Below are 16694 nucleotides of genomic sequence, written 5' to 3' on the forward strand. Positions count from 1 at the left end.
CTATGGCCTGACACGAGGAGTGTGCTGTCCATTCTCAGCCCTGATGTCGGGTGTAGTCACTGTGACGGTCTGCAGTGTGGGTTGTAGCGGATGAAAGGTGGTGTTCACAGGACGTGGTATGTGCATGTAACAGTTGAGGAAAGGAAGGCTTTGTTCCTGAATATAAAAAGATGGAATAATTGAAATTCAATGTAAAAAAACATAGAGAAAACTATGTTGCCTGTCACACGTTGATTTGGTGGGTCATTATAATATCAGAATGTTTATAAACTTTCAGTAGGGTAGGGGAAGATGATCTGCGGGGTGCTCTGAGGGCATATAGTCTCAGGTGCACCTTAGTAATGTCAAAGAACGTTTTTCTGTTTCTCATTCCTCACTGCAAAGCCTCTTTTTTTTTTTTTTTTTTCCCTGAGTTTGTCTTAGTGATATAGTTTTCAGCAAGGTATTAATTTCTGTGAGACATTTAGAGGCATGGGAGATGGTGCTGCCTAAATTTGAGGTAGTGAAGATCAGAAGTTGGTTATTGCCTATGTTTTGGCGATACTGTAGCCAAAGCTCTCTCGTTAGTTCTCCCAGTCACTTTACACTCGCCCCTTCTGTCTGTGGAAGAGCAGCTGGTCATAACAGCCATGACAGTGGGTCCTGGGGTGGAGAGTACTTACTTTCATCCCTGAAGCCTTTAAAAAGCAAGACAGGAATGAAGAAGTTGTTTTTACTGAACTTTCTGTATTTTTTAACTTTATGGACTCAGGGAAAAACATAACAACTAAGGCAGTCTTGTGAATACATGTACATACAGTATGTCAGATGGATTTGCTGGACCACAGTCTAATAATAAAAAGAGAAAAAGAAACTTATAAAGTTATTGTTTATTACCTCTTTCACTGGAAGTGAAAGGAAACTCTACTTTTTCCAATGTTTGTTTGGTTGGTTGTTGGGTTTTTTTTTCCTAAAATAACACCCTGTACAAAGCAAGTGAGGTAATGCTGAATACATGTTTTCTAGTGCCAGTCTGCTCAGCATCTGATAGAAAATATCAAGAAGTTGCCCCCATGGAAAGTATCTCCTGAATCAGGTTGAAGGCAATAATAGAGATTTTGTGGTTAAAACTTATGCCTATGACAAAGTTCTGAGTATTGGTGTTCCATCTCCTGTCTTCAAAAAAAGCACAAGAATTAGGTAACTAGGGGAATAGTCTGTATAAGGAGCAAAGATACTCCATGTAAGTACACCACTTTTTACAAGTAGTAAACAATGTGAAGTGGTTTTTAACTCTTAAAAGTACAAAAAAAATCTGGTATATGTATGCTGGTTTGAGTAATTTCTTCAAGTTACCGAATGGAAGTTATTTTTGTTGTACACATAGTGTTACTCCTGTAGCTAGGTCTTTGCTGAGGGCTTTAAGTGTTCATTTTACAGTTAGACAAGTAATTTTCAACCTTTCAGTTTGAAGGCCCAGAAGAATGTTCAGTGATGGAAGGAATACCTGTTAGACCAAATTTAAGCCTGTGAGAGCTGTCTTTGTGGTTTTGTGGTCCCTGAGTCCACTAATGCTTTGGAGATCTCCAGAATTTGAAACAACTTATTTAGACTCGTTAAATTATGTACCTAAAATAAATAAATAAAAAACCCAAACCTGTTCTCTGCATGGAAGCTAACAATTTATCCCAAGTATGTTGCTGGCTTTGCCAATAGCTTGCTTTGCACATTTATTCATGCATCTACGAGAGTTTTTCTTTCAAGAAACTGGCTAGTGTATATTTGACCAAATTTAATTATGCTGGACCAATAGAATCCATTTAAGTCTTCCTTCCTGCAATGCTAAGGAAGTTATGAGCTGGTAAGAAAGCTGGTGTTCTGTTCAAATATTAATCCATGAGTCAGCAATTCTTCATTATCAAAACAGATGAACTATCCCTGTCTTCCTGTCCTGATTTAGTCAATTCCCTTCTACTAGTAGCTTTTACTGGTTTGGTTGTTAGGGAGGTCAGATGTACTGGTCTTTGGCTCCTAGGATCCCTTCAAGCCATTAAAAATTTTCCATGTTTGGTGTATCACAATTCTAGAAGCTGAAATGGATTGAAATGATAGGTTACATGACAGACATAATAGTTTGGTGATTTGGGGAAAAGTTCCTTTACATTTTCGCTTTTGTCCTGACCTGTTGTAATACAGGATTCAGCTGACTCCAGGCTTCTGTCCTAGCATTCAAATTCCACTTACAGCTTCATCCCTGATAACCATGAATTCTGACAATAGCTGTTATTACACTGTAGTTAAAATAGTGTAAAAAAACCCCCACATCCCAAACCAACAAACCGATCTAAAAGGTAGGGAGGTCATGAGAAAAGACCCAGGTCCCTTTTCATAGAGTTCATTCTGGTAATCAGCCTGTTGAGGAAGGAGAATGCTTATTAACCTCACGGCATTCTGTACTTGTCTGTAGAATGGATTTCTTCAATAAAAATTGCCTTTGCTGATCCTTCATATGCAACTCAACCACTTTTTTTTTTTTTTTAAATCTGTCCTTCAAAGAATATGAAGTTGCCAAGTCCTTTCTACAGGGGCAAAGGATCAAAGATGCAACACGTGCACTTGGACATGTGTACTTGGCATCTGTGTTTCTAACGCTTTCTCTCTCTTTGGTCTGCTTGCTCCTTTACCTTTTTTTTTTTTTCCCCCAATTCTGAGTGGGAATCAAGAGGGCAGGAAGGTGGAGGAGGAATGTGCTCAGCCGAACTGGTTTTCCCTGATACTCTCCTAAACAGGACCTCTGGAGGAGGAACCTTCTGTTTCAGGACTCTGATGCATCAGTAATGTGATGTCCTGCCTGCATGTTTGGAGGATGCCCATTAGGCTTTGTGCTTTCTGCAGGGAGCTTTTGTATGGAAACAACTTGCCCGGTGAAGTAGTGTCTCTCACTGTGTGTAAAACTAAACTGGGCCAAATAGAGAAATTTTGCCAGCTAGGTGGAGCTCCCCCACTAAGTTTATTCTTGTCTTGATTTTGTACAGCCTCAGTCACTGTCACTAAATCTGTAAGTTCATTTAATAGATGGCCAGTTTACAAAGAAAACTTAAATCAAAATGTAGGAGAAGCCTTCTCCTCCATGGACTTTGCCACAGGCAGAGGTGAGCACACAGTAAGCTGGGGCTGTACAGATCCGCGCTGTTGTTAAGGCTGTATCTCTCTCTGGTGTTTTCATTCAGTGCAAACCTGGAAGTGCTGGCAACACTTCAAGTAGTTTTCTTTCTGGATAATAGAATTTAAAAAATACCTCGTGATGACTTAAACGTAGCCCACGGGTTACTGTACGATAAACTTATCACTTAGCTGTAATAAACACCTGTTCATCGCAAAACTTACTCTTCCCCCTCCCCTCACAGAGTGATTCTCTAAGCCTGGCATCCTTTGTTTCCATACTTGTTGGGTCTCTAGAGAGCACCGTACCAAGTAATTTCTGTCTATGTGTGACAAGGATGAGCCTTCCCGCTGCAGCCTGAGATGTGAGGATCAGATGAGATTCATCATGACTTTTTATGCTGTCTCCACAGTAAAGAATCTGCAGGACATTTTAGGACATTTTAGGCATTGATGCAGCCACATCATTTTTCTGTTAGGCCGTTAGTGACGCTGAAGGCACTTAGTCTTCAGTAGTTTTCACTAAATACATGAAGTGAAGCTTAGTACATGGTTTTGTTGATAGTTCGGGAAGAAATACAGAGTCTAGATTGTTGTCTTACAGGGAATTCGTATTTTGGAAAAACACAATTGCTTTGTTGTGGCTGTGAGGAGAGCCTAATGTATATCCTCATCAGTGTGCAAAATAATGGGTCTGATTTTGCTAAAAGCACGCATGCGGTCAGTTACTGTTGCTCAGCTGCTGAACAGTAATTCATTATGCTACAGTAATGTGTTTATTGTTTGCTGTGATATCCATATGCTGGAGTAAAAAGTTACAGTTCTGGATTTGAAATGTAATAAAATAGAGCTAGTAAGACGCTTATTTCTTTTCCAGAGCTACTTTTTGAAGTAAAAGCGAACTTTTTAAGGTCCATAGTGAAGTATAATTAAGTAAAACTTTTTGGGGAAAAAAAAAAGAAAAGGAAATAGTGAACAAATAACTCTTTATGCCAATAATCAAAGACATTTGTTTGAAACCAAATCTCTCCAAAAGAAATGTACGTATATGTGTTTCTGTTGTAATATGATACTAGTCTATAGACTTCTGTATGGTCATGTGTGGAATATATTCAACCACTAGCAATCATTCTTTCAATTCACTAAATAATCAATTAAAAGGAGAAAATCAGTACCATGTTGTAGCATTAATCATGGCAGTAGAAGAGTTTTAGATTGAGGCAAGTCCTTTTTTTTTCTGAGGATATGCATACATTAGTCTAATGGGAAAATGTCTTTAATTCCACCCTGAACAGTGTGGGAAGAGTTTAAAGAGTTTGAAGAATCCTTTTAGTTCAGATACTGAATGAAGGCAATCTCTGAGATACCTGCTGACTGATTTCTGAAAAACAGTGCTCTGGGGAGTAACAACCTTACATCAGTTAATGTCTCATGTTTTAATAACTAATGGTGGCACATATACACATTTTATCACAACTTACGTAGAGTATGGAAGGTGACACACCAGAAGGAGAAGGGAGGAATTTGGAGGAAACATCAGAAAGTCATTTTCACATGCCTGACTGGAGTGGTAACTACATTTGTGATGTTGTGGAAAGAAGGATATTTCGATGCAATGCTAATTTAATTTTATAAATACAGAATTGTTTTATCATGAAACCAAATCTATTTTTATATATTTGCTATTCCAATAACATCAGAAAATTGTTGACCCTAAAACCTATGTAGTTGTTAAAGCTTAGCAGCCTGTGTATTTATTTACAATTGTAATTTCATCCACTTATTAACTGAAGATTTTTTAGCATAGTGTATAGAGTGACTATATTAAGTATTCTCTGCATTCCCATGACACTGTAGACCTAAGCTGTGCAATGATGACTTTTTCTTGTTTCTTATGAGCACATCTAAATTTTGGAGGAAGATAAGGGTTTGGGGCCTCAGTCTCAAGGAACAGATTCAGTCCTCTCTGCAGTCGTAAGTGCACCTTTCCAGCTGATGATTTTGAGCTAAGGAGTGACCTGATATTTGTTGAGTACCATTGACTGTTGGTTCAAGGCAAATATTTGAAGCATGACCTGCATCAGTGACTCAGTACCTGTGCCAGTACTATAGAAAAAGTTTTGGTTACAATGGTGCATTCACCATCAGGATTACCACTTAAAATAAAACAAAAAATAATAAAAAAAAACTTCTTCCTCAGCAGAGCTGTGCAAGAAGACCTTCATGTTCTGGACATAGTCACCAGAATATGTCAATACAAGTGTTCTACTTTTCATAGAATCATGGAATCACAGAACCATAGGGTGGTTTGGATCCAAAGGGACCTTTAAAGACCATTTAGTCCAACCCCCCTGCCATGGGCAAGGAGATCTTTCACTAGATCAGGTTGCTCAAAGCCCTATCCCACCTGACCTTGAACACTTCCAGGGATGGGGCATCCGCAGCTTCTCTGGGCAACCTGCTCCAGTGTCTCACCACCCTCATCATGAGGAGTTTCTTCCTTATGTCTCGTCTAAATCTGCCTTGTCTCAGTTTAAAGGCATTGCCCCTTGCCCTGCCACTACAGGCCTTGGTAAAAAGGATATCTTTTAACTCAAAGGATTAGGCCTTGCAATATAGTGCCTCATTATACTCTAGAATACTTTAAAAAGCTATGCCTAAGATTTGCCATCAGTAGTAGTGAGTGCCATGATATTACGTGACTGGGGGAGAATCATTAGTTTAAAAACACACTGGCAAAGATGTAAAATTGGTATATTAGAGCAAGTGATTTTTAAGTGTCACTTAATGAGCTTCTCTACTTCTGAAGCCAACATTTTAGTGTTAGCTGGTGGTTTTGTATTTGTGTAGACGCACTGCAGAGAATTTAAATGACATCATATGAGCTAGTAATGTTTCAAACCAAACAACGGGGCCATACATTTGACTAGAGAAGAAATTTGTGACTAAATAGTCTTATGGGAACCTTGTAAACCAAAGATGATGGTAGTTTTGCCTTCAGGTTAATCACTGATGCAACTGAATGATTTCCTATCTGTTTGTATACAATGTTGCTTTCATACTGGGGTACTATAATGTGGTTGCAGAACAATGGACTAAAATATTCAAGCTTTCACTGATGCCCTCTGATTTTTTTCAGACCATTACCACAGAATGTGAGTGTGTATTTCAGTCCTTGTGAGAAGATGGAATAACAGCATGCCCCATTGTGGTCAGGAGCCAGATTTCCATCAGTGATGCACATAGTGATTTGTATGTATCTGTATATTAATGGCAGGGGAGTCCCCATCCTTGAGACAGTATGTAGGTATGAGGTTATCAATCACTATCTTCGGACCTTAACAGTTCACCCCGGAGTGGATGCTTTGCAAGCTGAGCAGGGCTAAATACTGGATCCCAACAGACATTGTTTTCTTCTGAGTCATAGTCACTTCAGGCTGTGGTGACAGCTGCTGACTTCACAAATAGCTGGGCTGGTTGGGGACGTTAAAACATCATCTCTTCATTACTGATCTTGCTGCTGAAGAGTATCACCCTGGTAAATCTTGTAATGGAAATAAGTGTGCTTAGTTTGTCCACTACAGGCCCAGCTAGGTTTGATTAAAACAGCTGATAACCTTGCAAACTGGACCAATGTGAATGTCCTGGTTTCGGCTGGGATAGAGTTAATTTTCTTCCTAGTAGCAGGTATAGTGCTGCTCATGGATTTAGCATGAGAATAATGTGAGGGAGGGCTCATACAGTCTCTTTTGTTAGCAGGGCTCTGCAAGTGGTAACCTGCAACTAATGGGTTATGAGGAGCAACCAGGAGTGGTAGCAACTTCATCCTACACAACTAGATCTGAAAGAGGATACACGTATGCAGAAAAGCTTGTTCTTACTCAGAGTGCTACTGCTTCAATTTATATTGGTAAAGGAAAAAGAATACCACTTCCCCTTCTCCAAACACAATTATTACCAGTACAACTTTGTATTTTAGCTATAAGCTGTGCCAGTATAATGAATTTTAATATCCAGATTGGTATCTCTGTGCTAGGAGGTCTGTATTCACCTGATAGTTTTGCTAAAAACATCACACCCTTTACTGAAATCGCTAGAAAAAAACAAGCCTTAAAAAGTTATAGAGGTAAGCGTTTATGTGGTTTCTCAGTAATGTTCTAGTTAGGTAAATAATTTAAAATGTTGAGTCAGAATATTTTTTTTGAATAGTGTAGACTGCTCATAATAAATGTAGTAGAATAAATAGGACAGATACTTGTTTTTACCTTTGCTGCAGAGTACAAATATTTAAAAGGTGTCTTAATCCTTTGTTGGCTTTGTATTGGTTTTGTTTCTGGCCTGAAATTTGCAAAGAGAGACTCAGAAAAGGAAGTGAAAAGTATTTTACAACTTGAACTAGTTTTAATATCTAGCAGACTTGTTGCAACATCTGTACAGGAGCCTGCAGGGAACATGAGTATTCTGAAAAGAAAAGTTTCATGCCTGCTTAAATGCTATTGTAGGTTTACTTGCTTAGCATCAGCAAATGGAATGATCTGGCACCTCAAGACTCATGACTAGGAGAATGGTGTCCTTCAGAATGACTGCAGTTTACAGACATTTTTTCTTATTTCTATATACTATTTGATTCATTAATAAATTTTTTTTTTGCTTTTCAGAGTATGTTGCAAAACTGGCATGATATATATATATTGCGGAACACTTACTGAAAAGATTATACCTCATCGGGGTAGAAGGGGATTTCAGAAGCGTTTCCGTATAAAGGGACTATTTTGAATCATGTCTTGCTTCAAAGGAAATTCCATGAAATTGGGGACGCAATGAAGACTATTGCTGTCTTTGTATCACATATTTAAATTAACTCCTCAGTTAAATGAAACGTTACAAAGGTGGCAAACAATAAAACAAAGAAGAAACCGTACTTTATGTATTTTTCAGGTGAGGAAAAAGTACAAATACTATGATGATGAGATTAATATGGCTAGGTGTGGATAGGGTTTATATTATCATGCTCTGTGCAAGTTGAAGGGGGTTTTGAGGAAATGAGGAGCTACCAGCAGGTGTAGTTCTTTATTTGTGATGACAGGTGTGGTAAGTGAAGAAAAAGACATACATGGCATAGTTTCTCTGATATTAATAGTGCTGTGCTTGCTTACACCTGCAGATTGTCCTGCACTGTTGGTTACAGTGGTAGTATCAGCTGGATAAAACAAATTATGTGCACGTTTCTCCACAGTCTTTGCAACACTAATTGCAACTGCTTCTGCTTCTCTGCTGTCTACTGTTGTCTACACTGATGAGCGCTACTAATGTGACTAATATTCCCCAAAGCAGTATTTACAGGACTCCTATGCTGTGCTAGGGAAAGAGGCTGTTCTAAGGGTGTTCAGGACCTCTGATGGAGTAGTTTTCAACAGTAACATGTTCTTTGAAAGTACTGACAATTCACAGAATACAGGGCCAGTACTTCACATTGTTTTTGTTTCTTGCTGACAGTTTTCCTTCCTGTGCCTGCAAAGAAATGTCATTCTTCCTGGGGAGTACAGGAAAAGGCAGAAAGGTGAAAATAGTAGTGCCAAGGACAGGAAAAGGATAGGAAACTGAAACTCTGTTAAGAAAAACTAAGACTTTTTGACGTTTCAAAACACAGTCAATGATTTAGCTTCTCAATACATTATTTGTCCCCAGCTTTCTCAAATTGGTAAGTTTCTAATGTGTCCCTTATCACATTTTATGAGTACTAGGGCAAAATTTCTAATCAGTGAGGAAGTGTAGTAGACAGCAAGTCTAATCTGGGCTATGATGATAATTCTCAGAGAAGTAGCAAAAGTAATTCTAATACTGACTCCAGGAGCTGCTTTGCTTTGTTTAGTTTCTAAAGAGGAGATACCTGGAGACACATTCAAGGTCAGATATAAGTTTTGTATTGACCAAGGAGACATTACAAGGTGGTACGTTCTCCAGCTGCACATCCAGGAGAGAGTTTTACATAGTTAGGTTTTCGAAAGTTGTTAATGACATGTATTGTAGAATTGGTAAAACCATGAGACAGGGATCACATGTGCATCCAAATCTGACCCTAGCTGTTGCACAAAAAAAAAAAAAATCTATAGCATCTCCATCTCAAAAATTAGCCAAAATCAACATGAAAAGAGTTGTAGATCCTACATGTCCTGTCAGTCACCTCATGCAGCATTGGTAATTCCATAATCACATTTTTTCATTTAATGAATGAATCAAGTATATAAAGAGTCCCCATATTGGTTGCAGTACAAAAAATGTGTAGAATATACAGCAGGATGTGGTAGGAAAAAATATGACCTTTATGGGAACAGGTTTTGGGCTCGTCCATAAGTGAAGGCTAGGTTGAGAGCAGATGTTAGAATAATACCACCTCTGAGATGTACCCTCAGATTTGAGCACTAGCTGCTGAATGGCACTACGTTTCTGTGACTTACCTGTGTTGCAACTACTGGCTGATCTATGTTTGTAGAAATACTTCGTCCATCTTAAAATCACAATGAATGGATCTTAGAAAGGCATCTTTTCTCTTTTGGTACTTGGAAGGAATAGCCATGATTAAGAGCAGTTTCTTAGGTCTGTAATGCTCCAGGCATTGTGGACACCACAGTGTGGTTTCGAGCATATGACATCCTGGTCACTCCCTCCATGAGGGCGTAGACTGGTAAGAGAGAGCAGGACAGATGTCTGGAGCAATATTAGACGGTGTGAGACGGTCCTCTTGATTAAAGGACAATCTTCTAGTCAGGCATGCTGCATAGTCAGCAGCTGGGAACACCACCACTTTCATTTCAAGTGGCCTCGTGTAAGGGACAGGAGACTTGTAGGTGTCAAAATCCATCGTTCTCTTCCTTAACCACAGAAATCTTGCGCAAGATGAAATCAGGCAATCTAGATGCAATAAAACTAAGTAGGGAAAATGTTGGGCAATACCTGCTGACATCACTATCGCTAGACATAGACCATATGTGACTGCTGTCGACTGAAGTATGTAAACTTTGCTGAGCTGTGGTGTGCTGCAAAGGTTAAGGTTAGTCATGCTGGAACCCTAGCAAAAGGTCTCTTGAATGAGGTCCACTTCTGTGGTGTTCGATACCCAAAAGAACTGAAAAGGCAGAGGTTTTCTCTAGGTGGGGATGTCCACATCGGCAGCGTAGTCATCAAGCTGAGCATTGGTGCAGCTCTGGAACCTGCTGCTCTTCAGAAGAGCCAGAGCCTTGATGGAGAAGGGGAACCCTGGTGAGGGTGCACGCATGCTGTAGCTTTAAATCTGTAAAGGGACGTCTGGCAGAAGGGGGCTGAAAAACTCTGCCAGAAGTAGGAGGATGGGGGGAAAAAGCGATTTAAGGTAGTAGTTTCTGACCGATGGATGCCTGTTAGCCTCATTCTTTCTCTGGTACCACCACCGAGCTGTTTCATCAAACCTTTAAAAGAGACACTGTTGAAAACAGTGTTTTAATAGACTTTTGCGGGCCAGCCTTAGAGCGTTTAGCCTGGCTTGGTGGACCATACTTTGGGAGTGCCTTCTTAAGGGGAATTCTGGTCTACTTATTGTAATAAAGTTCTCAATTCATTGTCAGAAGACTGAAACTCTTTTGGGGATTCTGCACTATTGTCATTTGACATGGTGGCTGTCGGGGATTGTGGATGGTTTAGAGGCATATGGGGGGTATTGGCCTATCACAGATTCCCTGGGAGCTGCTGTGTGCCATGGGGGGCCTTGGAGTCTATTCTCTCTTGCAGAAGGGGCATGCTCTGCCACCCCCAAGGAACAATAACGTTCAGACAAAGAACATTTTTTCCAGATCTCTTTTGCAAACGTGGAGCTGAGTGTAGAACCCTTTCTGAGCCAAGAGGGAGCTGCAGAATTTTGTATATCTGCTCTACCATGAAGCCAGGAGGAATATTGGGCAGAGGCTTCTTTGGAGGGTGATGTTTTGGGGCCGTCTGAGTGCAGATGGTTCTTGCTACTCTAAAACCAGAAAAAGAGCTTCTGAACCCTAGACAGAAGGTTTTCCATCCTTGCCATTAAAAACAGCTCCACTGAATTATGGAGACATGGGTAGTAAAAGCCAAAGCACTTAGAAATGCAGAATGGAGTGCTCTGAAGCCATAGAAGGAAGTCTGATTCCTGAGCAAAATTACTTTTGATGGGATTCCAGGATAGCTACTGCATCACTGATATCAGTTGTGGATCTACACTGGGTGTGGAATGTGTGGAACAAAGACACAGACGTATTCTCTCAAGTGGTATCTTTTTAGGGGATGGTCAAATGAGACAGAATGAGCAGATATACCAGCTCACCACTGCCAAAAAGATGAGATCCTCGACCCTTCTCTCCCTTTCTTTCCCATCATAGACATTGTGTTTTCTCTGACACTTGTATCTCTCCAGGACTCATTTAATTCACTTGAATAGTAGACCATTTATAGCATTTATGTTGTGGGTAGTTTTCTGAAATTTCAGTCAATCAAATCAGGTCATAGAAGAGACTGATGCTACAGCCATAAAACATGACAGTGGATTATGCGGCTTTGAGCAGGGGAGGAGGAAGATGGGAGCTGGGGCATAGAAAGAGGGCAGCAGGAGAAGAAGAAAGGGAAAGACAGACTTCACACTTTCAGCTGCAGGGAACCATTTATTGGGTTTATCTACCCATCAAAGTTACACTGTGGTTTTATGCCACTTAAAACAATTTTTCCAATTAAAATTGAAGAGTTTTCCTTACTAAGTTTTGTAAATGCCCTTTTTTTTTTTTTTTTGCTTGCATGAGGAACTGATAGGTAAACTGAATTTTTAGCTCTTCACATGCCTGAATTTTTCTGAACTTTGCTGAATTTTGTGACCTAGATGTTGGTCTTCTCTTGTTTCATGAGGCATGTTCCATGTCTTCTGTAATTCTTTTTTTTTTCCACATGAATGATTCAATCCCTAATAAAATCTTCAACTAAAGAAAAAAATAGATAAGTAGAAGTCAAACAGCAACAAAATGCTGAGTATCAGCTATATGGAACTCAGATTTAAAATGTGGAGTAAACTTCACTGCTTTACTGTGTGCAGTTGTTTCTGTGGTCATTCAGATTAAAGCAAGAAGGGATGGGCCATAAATACGATGGTCTTGAGAAACAGTGACTAATAGGGAAAGGCAGGTCAAATATCAACCAACAATTTTAGCCTCAGTCCCATGAGGATTATACACAAACAGCTAAATATAGGAGCATTCTCCTAAATTAAGACAAATTAATTAAGGCCAGAGAGAATTTTATGTGGTTCAGAGCCCACTAGGAAAAGCAAAGTCATATAATTTCATAAGTCTGATTTCTTGTTCTCAGTGAACAAATTGACTTGAATGACTGGTAACTTCAACACTCTGCTGACCAGAACAAAAACCTGTCCCTTTCACCCAAGACTGTAGACTTTTCTTCACCACTGAAGGTCCTTCTCTCTGTAATAGAACCTTGGGAAAACCTAGGTTTTAAATTTTGGAGCATTAGACTTCCTGTGTACCCTGTTCTTTTAAAAATTGTATTCCTCAAATGATAACAGAATCCACCAACAGCTAGACCCCTTTTTAGTAGTACAGGCATTAGCGATGCAGGGATCCTGCACTTAGACTTTAGAACGTGTGTCGGGGAGTGGTTCTTTCTGTGCTGGCACTGAGTAAGAAGACAGAGATTGAAAAAAAATCTTTAAGAATCACATACGTTTGCAACCAGCTCAGACCTTTGGCTGCGTATCATCACCACTGACCCTTGGTAGCCTGTTGCATACAACTTTGATGCAGCTATTTCAGGGTTCCTTTTCCCCCTACGTGCCAACTTATAACTACGCTTGCTCTTTGGATGGGACTAGGCTCTGGGGTTTTTGTCTTTAAATTGTTGTTACTTATAATTAACGGTAAATGAAAATTTTCAGTGGACACTGAAACGGGTTGCAGCGAGAAGGGACTAGGGGCAGACAGACCCACTGGCAGGGAAGGGGCTAGAGCACTGTGACTTGGGGGCAGTGGAGGTATGACCTACAGAGTCAAAGACCTGGGTACCAGGGAACAGGGGGACGAAGATGGGGTCATGCAGAACAGTAACTGGAGAGGAAGAATGGGAAATGCTGTCACGAGGTGCACGTGGAAAATGAGGAGCATGAGGAAAAGGGGGGATTGGGAATGTGGCGTGTTACAGCAGTTATACTACTTTAATCTGTCAGCGTGGTGTGACAGGGAATGAACGGGATCCACATTTCTGCTGTTGCTTACACATTCTTGTCATATTGGCTGGTTTGCAAGCATATATCAGAGCATTCATTTAAATTTTTTTATTTATATCTGAAATCTGCTCTAGAGGAATTTGTAGGTTCTTCAGCGTAGACATTTTCTTCCTTTGTCTTTGTAAAAGCAAAGATCAACCCACAACCTTTCATATTTCTTAACTAATTTTGTATTGAGATGTTTATTACATCTTTCTTGCCTGGGGAAAATCCCATTTGTCTCGAGCGCACAGTAGTTTCTTCTGTTTCCTATGAAAAGCTGTTCTTCTCAGTAGGCTGTGCTTCAAAGATATTTGCTCTAAAATGCAGGCTCAACAAAAGCCATGCAGTTTGCTCTATCCTATCTGCTGCAAGCAATCGCATAGTAAGAGCTTCTCCTAAAACAAACAAACAATGCGTTCTAAAAGCCGAGTATCTTTATAAAGGTGTTAATGGAGAAGTGTAAATGAAATGAAATCAAGCTGATGATATATTTTAACCTACTTTTAAAACTTATTTTAAACTTAAACTTCAAGTAAGTAGAAGGGTTGGAAAGGGAGGGTGAGGAAAAGGATCTCTCGCTCTTTCTTTCTCTCTTTCCAGCTTGTTTACTCTGTCCATGTGCCAGCACAGTGTGGGTATTCAGTTTCACTCTTTTTATAAGAGTTTCATACAGACATGCACCAATTTTTTTTATTTCCATGATTATTGCATATTTTAGTAGGGAATGTGAAACCTGTTAAAAAAGTAGAGGATCCATACTGTAAAGCCACAGAAAATATCCCAGGGGATTTAGGGACAGATGTGGGATTTGCCCCATTTGAAACCAACTTAAGATTGGTTAGATTTCAGGGTGACGTAGTCCCTTTGGAGAGATGGCTGCAACAGCCTGTATATCTATGAACTGCTCTAAGGGTGACTCCAGGGCAGGATAAACTACTTTTGGCTGATACTAGGAGTAGGTTTACAACTTTTAACTCCAGCAGCGCACACCCCCTTCTCATCATGTATGCTGGGTAACATATGATGGGGGAACAGAGTAATGATTCTCTAGATATCTGATCAATCACAGGAAATAGCTGGCACACAGTCGTTGCTAATCTTTAATCTGAGATTGGTTGTATGGGAGAATTTTCTTACTTCTTCTCTCCATGGTTATAATCTGGCTTTGAGTTTTTTTACTCCAGATAACATCCGATAAGAGATTAAGAACGTGATAAGAAGCTGTTTTATATGAAATTTAAGAGGCCGTTAACATTCCATTGAATTGTAAAATTGTCAAGCTAAAAACAGCTCTCCTGGTGTTCTGCACAGATGCAATAGCAAATCACTGAGTCACAGGAAATGATTCAGTCAACATTTCTAAACTTTCAATGTGTGTTTTATGGAAGAAACTTGATGTAAATGTTTAGACAGCTACGGTTTTGGAGATAAATATTGCAATTTTATGGAGTTTGGGGTTTGACGTACCAGAATTGTGGTGCATAGTTGTCAATGTACTGAACATCTAAAGCTGTTCAATTATTGTAGTCGGTTCCAGTGCAGGATGTATTTTTTTTGGCTAATGAAATATGGTGCCATACTGGGGCATAACAGATTGCACATCAGAAAATCAAAGGAAAATTAATCTTTAATGACCCGGGATTCCCTCTGCGCTGCTGCAGGAGAACTTGCATAGGCCTCCACACAGTTCTCCTTAGCTTCTTGTCTCCTCATCGTGTAAATATAGCACTTCAGTGATATGACCTCTCATGACAGGTTATCCTCTGCCCTAAGTGATCTCTCTGGGATAAACTGCTTTAGAAAGTTAAATTGAAATGTTTCCTCGCTCCTCATTTTAATTTCATTAATTGCAACAGACAGAGTGCTGACAATGCAAAATTTGCTTTTTCTTATGTCAGTTCCTTGCAGTTAAAGTGTTTCTTGTATTTTTCAAATATTTTATTTCAGTAGGATTTTCTTAAATGTTTTACGCGGTAAGAATTTGAACGGACCTGCAGTGTGCTATCGTTTAAAGGACAGGAAATCAGTATTATGGTTACCGTACAAAACTATTATACCTAGGTATACTTTTGTGAATCTGAAGTAGCACTAATAAAGCCAATGTAGATTCTCTGGATTTACACTGATTTAACTGAGACCAATTCAGGCCTAAATATTAATAGTTACAATTAAAATATAAGCAGTGAGGCAGGAACTTAGAGTTCGTATTACTTCTTGATATTAAATATCCCATGGCAGGACTTTTGAAAAAGACTTGCTAGCACCAGCACGATAGACAAATTCTAGCTTCAGCCATATAATTTCCATGTGCCTAATTTGTCCTTACAGGAAAATAATCCCAGGAGACAGCTTCTGCGGGTGAGCAAGTGTCTGCTAGTGTGTGGGAATCAATATTTGGACCTGAGACAGTGGAAGAGCTACAGGGTGTCTAATGTTTCTGGCTGCAACAGGTGAGGACGGGCATGTCAAAACCAGTAATGTCTTTGTGGTTCTAGATTTCCACCTAGAGGTGGGCTAGCCTAGTCCAAAATGGAAAAAGAGGCCCCTTTGAATGTCCCTGTGATGTTGAGCGATCAGGATGAATCGGTCACCCTAGACAGCGTAGGGCGTGCGGTGACCAAAGGGTTTGGTTTGGTCTGAGTGATGCCGTACCGGGCGCGCGCTGGCAGTGGGGGGCTGCAGGGGCTGAAGGGCCCATGGCAGGGCACAGCTGAGCCCCGCAGCCAGGATGGTGGTGCCTCGGGGAAAGCCTGTGTAAGAGAGGGGAAAATGTTGCCCAGCTGCGAGGGGTGAGGAAAAAAAGTGTGAGAAACAGCCCTGCGAGCCCTGAGGGGAGAGTGGCAGGAGGGGAGGAGGTGTTCCAGGCGCCCCAGCAGAGACTCCCCTGCAGCCCCTGGAGAAGACCATGGTGACACGGGTTGTCCCCCTCCAGCCCATGGAGAACCCACGGTGGAGCAGATATCCATACTGCAGCCCATGGAGGACCCCATGCTGGAGCAGTATTATCATGAAGGACTGCAGCCCGTGAAGAGGACCCCCAGGCTGGAGCAGGGAACAGCGTGAGGAGGAAGGAGCGGCAGGGAGGAGGAGCTGTTACGGACTGACCACAGCCCCCATTCGCCATCCCCTGTGCCGCTTGGGGAGGAGGAGGTAGAGGAGTTGGGGATGAAGGAATGAAGGTGAGCCTGGGAAAAAGGAAGGGGTGAGGAGAAGGTGTTTTTACTTTTGTCTCTGTTTCTCAACATCCTGTCCTATTCTTAGAAAATTAAATTCGTTTTCTCCAAGA

At 40.5% G+C, this 16694-nt stretch overlaps 1 long non-coding RNA gene across 2 annotated transcripts; it reads left to right on the forward strand.

Moving 5' to 3' along the window:
- The first annotated feature begins 6114 nt into the window (after positions 1 to 6114).
- On the forward strand, positions 6115 to 16423 carry LOC142406733 (uncharacterized). 2 transcript variants are annotated; one of them, XR_012774682.1, is made up of 5 exons: positions 6115 to 6393; positions 6898 to 7051; positions 7800 to 8079; positions 15737 to 15858; positions 16341 to 16423. It is a non-coding gene; the product is annotated as an uncharacterized LOC142406733 (long non-coding RNA). The 2 variants fall into 2 exon arrangements; XR_012774683.1 differs by having other exon boundaries at positions 6901 to 7051.
- The last annotated feature ends 271 nt before the right edge of the window (positions 16424 to 16694 follow it).

This window comes from Mycteria americana, chromosome 2 (genome assembly GCF_035582795.1).
Source record: "Mycteria americana isolate JAX WOST 10 ecotype Jacksonville Zoo and Gardens chromosome 2, USCA_MyAme_1.0, whole genome shotgun sequence".
Lineage (NCBI taxonomy): Eukaryota > Metazoa > Chordata > Aves > Ciconiiformes > Ciconiidae > Mycteria > Mycteria americana.